Here is a 6,360-nt window from a genome sequence, read left to right on the forward strand (position 1 = left end):
CCCGTCTCGGCCTCCCAAAGTGCTGGGATTACAGGCTTGAGCCACCGCGCCCGGCCCGACACACCATCTTTAAGAGCTGTAACACTCACCGTGAAGGTCTGCAGCTTCATTCTTGAAGTCAGCGAGACCAAGAACTCACCAACATTAAATTCCGGACGCAGTAACACCAGCATTTTAGAAGCTGGAAAATGGTGGAATGGTGAACACCTTGAGATGAATTCCCTAGCCAGCAGTGAGGAAACACTGGCTTACAGAGCAGAATCCCCCCTCCACCCGCAGGAATTTGCAACATCGTGTACCTTTCTGAGTAGTGGCATAGGTGAGTTACAAACAGAGGGAATGATTGAAATTAGGTTTTTTTTTTTGAGACAGGGTCTTGCTCTGTTGCCCAGGCTGGAGTGCAGTGTTGCGATCTTGGCTCACTGCAGCCTCTGCCTCCTGGGCTCAAGCGATCCTCCCATCTGAGCCTCCTGAGATGCGTGCCACCATGCCTGGCCCTTTTATTGTATATTTTATAGAGAGGGACTTTCACCACATTGTTCAGACTAGTGAGAGAGTAGAAAGGAAGAAACTGGTCAGGCAGTTAGGGTGGGTCCTCGGTTGAATTCTTTAAACAAAAGAACAGCCTGCAGGTACAGATAAGGGAACTTGCAAAGAGGGGCTTGCCTAAGACATGCCCACAGCTGAACAGATAAGAAAGGCTACACAGGTGACTTTCCCAGTCATGCCTGCAATGGAAAATTCCATCCCCTGACACATGCACAGTAAGGGGAACAAAGCAATATGGAATAGCTCAAGCTAAGAGCCCACGTGCACACTAGGATGGGGTGGAGCTAGCAGAAATTTGCATCTTATGCAAATGAGACATCTAGTCCTCTTCAGTTTCTTATAAAAGCCTTTGCATTTAACTGTAAAAACAGCAACCCTCTTCCAGGCTCCCTCTCCACAGCAGAGAGCTTTCTTCTTTCACTTATTAAACTTTCGCTCCAACTTCACCCTTTGAGTCCAGGCTCCTTACTTTTCTTAGTTGTGAAACAAAGAAATGCAGGTGATACCTGGCAATGAGAAACTGCTACATTGAGGTGCATTAGCAAAACAGTAACATTGTGGTGCACTGGCAAAACTGTAACATTTTAGTGCATTAGAAGGGAAAGGAAACATTGAAAGGGTGAGTAGAATGGACCTCCAAATCTTTACTTTTGTTTGGGGGCTTCTTGCCCTCAGTTTTTTTAACTAAACAAAACACTGGGCCCGTCAGCCAGTTAAAAGCTTTTAGAGTGGCTGCCATCCTTACAAGACTCAGGGGACAGGCTTGCTGGAGAGGACTTTCTCAGTCCCCTATTGCCCTCACATGGTGGGACTGTTGGCTCTGTTCCAATCCAGTTTCCTTTGGAAGGAGGTCATGGGGCAACTGAAGGCATCTAGCCAAGGCTATAGGCCCCTGGACAACCTCTGGCCCCCGACAGCCCATCAGGGTGTCAGCACCAGTACTTCCAGACTTCTCTATTGAGAAATTCTATATAAAGAAATTCTCTATTGAATTTCTTTATTTTCTTTTCACAGCTATCATATCTCCTATTCCTTCTTTATATGCTACGTTGAGGGAATTTTTACAGCCTGGGGAGATAATCTTGTTGGGTAGAGTTAGCAAGTGCCTTAGTAACCAAGAATGTAAATTTTAACAAATTGCTGCTTCTGTGATTTCCTTGAGATGGGGGGATTTCAAGATTTCAGTCTAAACTTTCACCTAGTAAGGGCCTTTTTGTCCGCCAGTGATAGGCATTCCTGGCACTGTATGTGAGGATATTTCACCCCAAGTGAATACCCTCTGTTCCTTTTTTTTTCCCCATGTAAGAGCTCAGCACTCCCCAGTGAATTTAAGCAGCTCCTCTATAGGACAAGTTAATTTTTTCCTGCTAGTAGGCATGTTCTGGGGACATCCTGTTAAGCCCCAAACTTTTCTTTCTAACATCTGCTTGGAAAGAATTTGGAGTCAGTTTTTTTCTGACATTTTAAGCACTCCAGTGCCACCTACTGGGGTGGGATTCTTCTCCATGGGGAGCCTTGTCAGCCCTTTGCCCAGAACCTCTAGTTCCCTGATTCCTTTCCCTCTTACATCCCTCTCTCAGTGATCAGACCCCATGCCCTATTTGTAAGCAGAAAATCTCCCCTTTCAGCAGCTGGGAGGAAGCCATCTTGGCAAGATAGATTTTAGCCTCAGTGCTATCCCTATCAGAGGGAGGACAGCCATTCGATTCTTACATTCTTTTGAGACATCTTTTCTGCATCCAGCTACATTGGCATCTAAGTGAGAAATGGATCTTATGTTTAGAAGTCAATTGGTCCCATTCTCTAGGAATTCATAACTTTGCCTGGGCAGTAGTAAGAGGATGTATGGATATAGTTAAGACACTCCCTCCATTAAAGGATCTCGCCCAAATTCATCTACTGTGCAATCTCTCCTGGGCCCCTGGGGTACCCTGGGAGCCTTATGGGCCATGTGGGTCTGGGAAACCAACAGGGTGGAGAGCTAGGGCCTCATACAGGTAAACGTGACTACTCTTGCCGACTAGCTCCTCTAGATCCATGGGTGAAGGTCATGCTTGCATCCATGGGTGGTATCTACATGGTTGCTGGTATCCTGAGGAGATGGGATGAAAGAGAAGTGGGGGATTCTTTCTATCTTTGTCTCAACTATGGGTCACTCTGAAAGGAGGAGTAAGACTAAAGGACTCCTCCTCTCCTCTTTTCTTTTTTTTTTCTTTCAGGCTCAGTTCACTTTATTTTTCTTGTATAGAAACCCTATGTTGTAGCCATAGCTGGAGCCTGGGTCCTCTGCACAGAGACTCTGGTGTGGGTCTTGACGAAGTGGTCAGTGTATTCCTGATAGGGAGACTTGGTGAATATAGTCTCCTTCCAGGGGTCGGGGGTCAGGTAGCTGTAGGTCTTAGAGATGGCATCAAAGGTGGCCTTGGCAAAATTGCCCAGGGTGGCAGTGCAGCCCCTGGCTGAGATGTAGCAGTCATCGATACCAGTCATCATGAGTAGCTTCTAGGGGCCAAGACAATGCCAGTGCCTCTGGGCACAGGGATGAGGAACACCAGCACAGAGCCACAGCAGCCTGTCACCTTGCAAGGGAGAGTGTGGGGTTTGCTGATCTTGTTCCCCCAGTAGCCTCTGCATGCGAGGACAATGGAGAGCTCGGTCAGGATGATAGCCCCATGGATGGCAGTGGCCACCTCCTTGGAGCACTTAACACTGAGACTGACGTGGCCATTGTAGTCCCCAGTGGCAACAAATGCCGTGAACCTGGTGTTCTGGCTGGCATGGGTCTTCTTCTGCACCAGCCTAATTTTCAAAACCTTGTCCTTGAGAGTGGCCCCCAGGAAAAAGTCAATGATCTCAGATTCCTTGATGGGCAGGGAGAAGAGATAGATCTCCTCCAGGGACTTGATCTTCATGTCCTTGACTAGGTGGCCCAGCTTGGTGACAGTCATCCACTCCTTATACTCTGCCTTGCCTCCGCAACCTCCATGGTGTTGGGCTTGGCCCTGTCCATGGCCGCAACCCTGGCCCCGGATGCCACTGCCAAAACCTCTGTGGAAGCCACCATGATTCCCCATCCCAGGGCCCCTGGGGCCTCTGGCCTCCACCCCTCTTGTGCCGGCATCATCTGCCATTTGGTGTTTTCTTGGAGAAGTCTCTCCCCTCTTTTCTAGATGGGCAACAACCCATCTTCAAGCCTGCACTCGCCTTGAGCGTAGCCTGGATGTAACCCGGTGTAACCTCAGATCCTGAAGTTTGCTTTGGGCAAGCCCCAACTTCACACATATATAGAGATCTTCCAACTATTTAACCCAACTATTTAAACTCTCCTGGAAGGATGTTATGTTACTCTTAAACCCTACACCGCTTCTGAGAAACAGGCAGCCCTACAGGTAGCAGAGAAATTTGGAGATGAATAGCATATTTCCTCTAGTCATTCAAAAAAGAAAGCCAGTCAAAAGGGGAAAGAGAGTGAGAAAGAGTCAAAATCCCCATTCTCAGTAGGAAGAGAGGCAGTGCCCCTTGAAACCTCTAATTGGAATGCTAGTGATCCCATAGATGAGTGGAAAAGAAAATACTTTCAGATGTGTATATTAGAGGGCTTACAGAGGACCAGAGCCAAACCTTTTAACTACTCTAAGCTATCCATGATAAATCAAAAACTAGATGAAAATCCTTCAGCCTTTTTAGAAAGGCTGAGAGAAGCCTTGGTAAAACACACCTATCTCCTAATTCAATTGAGGGACAGCAAATCTTGAAAGACAGATTTACTCAGGCAGCCCCAGATATCAGAAGGAAACTGCAGAAACAGGCTATTGGATCACATGGCACCACAGAAAACCTCCCAAGGGTACCTGCCTTGGTCTTTTATAATAGGGACCAGGAGGAGGCCCAGGAAAAGGAGAGGAAACACAAGAAAAAGGCAGAGAGAAGGATACCTTGGAATGGAATGCAGGCCTGGGACTCCATAAGTCTGTTGTTCCAGCCAGCCTGGTAAGCTGGTCAGTAACAAATTTCACTGCAGGACTCCATCTTGTTTTACGTCCTTCGGACTGTGACCTGTAACCACGTGGCAGTACTTTGTTTTAGTCTCTGCCATTTTACAATGGTGGCCTGAGTTCAATCCTGGCTTGAGGAATGAGTACTTTTGGGTTAATATCTGTGTGACTTTCGCCATTTCCTGATTCTCTTCTCCTCTATGAACAACGTGTACCTTTTTCCTTAAATCTTCCTTTCCCTCAGTTACCTTTAAAGGTTCTATATTTTGTAAGAACTGCTTATCCCACTTTGAAAATACCGCATACACTTGTGGTTAAATCATAATCTTAATTGAGGCTTGTTGTTTTCGCCTGTGAGGTTACTTTTGGTAAAACTCAAACGGCAGAAATATTAACCACTTGGTGTGGCTAAAGTTGGGTAACAAGGGATTTAACAGGATTTTCTTAAAGAGCACTCAGCTGAATTAAAAGTGGATATCTAAGTTACAGGTATATTTAAAAGGCCTTTGTTTTTCTCTTCTTGGATCTTGTTTTTCTGAAAAAGAGTTTTTTTCAGTCACCTGAATTCTTTTTCTCCATTTTGTCTGCCATCCTTTTTTTTTTTTTTTTTTTTTTTTTTGAGATAAAGTCTCACTCTGTCACCTAGGCTGCAGTGCAGAAGCATGATCTCAGCTCACTGCAACCTCCACTTCTTTGGTTCAAGCAATTCTGCCTCAGCCTCCCGAGTAGCTGGGATTACAGGCACTCACCACCACACCCAGCCGATTTTTGTAGTTTTAGTAGAGATGAGGTTTTATCATGTTGGCCAGGCTGGTCTTGAACTCCTGACCTCAGGTGATCTGCCCACCTTGGCCTCCCAAGGTGCTGCTATTACAGGCATGAGCCACTGCAACCAGCTTCTTGACACTCTTAATGCACACACGAGAGGCCCCAAGATAACTTCTGGTGTCCTGGGACTCCATGGGAAAAACAGAAAAACAGAAAAGGTCCCATAGATTCCATTCTGGGAGAAACCTCTGTTTTCCTCCTGGAGCCCCAGGAATTAGAGGCAAATAATCCCTCTCAAAATCTGTTTCTGTCCTCCAGCTATGCCTGTTTATTAGGCCCTAAAAACTGCAAGTTTCCTAGCCCTGCTCTTACAGGGGCCCACCTGGAGGCCAATAATCCAATTTAAAAATTGGTGAAGGAATATCTTATAACTGCTAGATCTGCTTCTGTTTCTTGGTGTAGTTATATATGTGTTGCATGTGATGTCTACAAAAATAGCCATAATTAATTGGCTTAAAGAAAAATAAGTGCTTAGATCAAATTTTTTTTAAAGAAAAAGTGAAAGCTATAATGCTTCTTCATTCACGTAACTTTAATCTTTGAGAAATAAAAACAGTCTTAAGGATTATTGGTAAAATACAAATGTGTTCAAAATGTAAATAGATGGTCTAAGTTATGCAGGTAGGATATTAGGTTCAGATTTTATCTGTGCCTAGTACATCATTAAAATAATTTACCAGGTTTCACATTAAAATTTAAAATTGCTAAGAGTTACTGTTATAATATGTAATTGAGACTGCTGAAAATAGATTTACATGCAAGGTGTGTAAAAATAGTAAAATGTGTTTTTAGTAAAAGATTATAAGAAGTCATGGAAACACATTTTTGCCTAGGGTTAAGGGATTGTTTTGAATCAGATAAGATAAAGTTGAAGGTTTAAACAGGTTGTGGGGATACTGTAGAAATTCTGTGTGGACATTGGCTAAAGTTAAAAAGGTATTATTAAATTTTTCTGTAAATTAAGCATTGAAATAAAAGCCCAACAAGG

At 44.6% G+C, this 6,360-nt stretch overlaps 1 pseudogene; it reads right to left on the reverse strand.

Moving 5' to 3' along the window:
- Positions 1-2,802: 2,802 nt before the first annotated feature.
- On the reverse strand, positions 2,803-3,680 carry LOC105548109 (annotated as a pseudogene).
- Between the last annotated feature and the right edge of the window lie 2,680 nt (positions 3,681-6,360).

This window comes from Mandrillus leucophaeus, unplaced genomic scaffold, assembly GCF_000951045.1.
Source record: "Mandrillus leucophaeus isolate KB7577 unplaced genomic scaffold, Mleu.le_1.0 Scaffold40, whole genome shotgun sequence".
Classification (NCBI taxonomy): Eukaryota; Metazoa; Chordata; class Mammalia; order Primates; family Cercopithecidae; genus Mandrillus; species Mandrillus leucophaeus.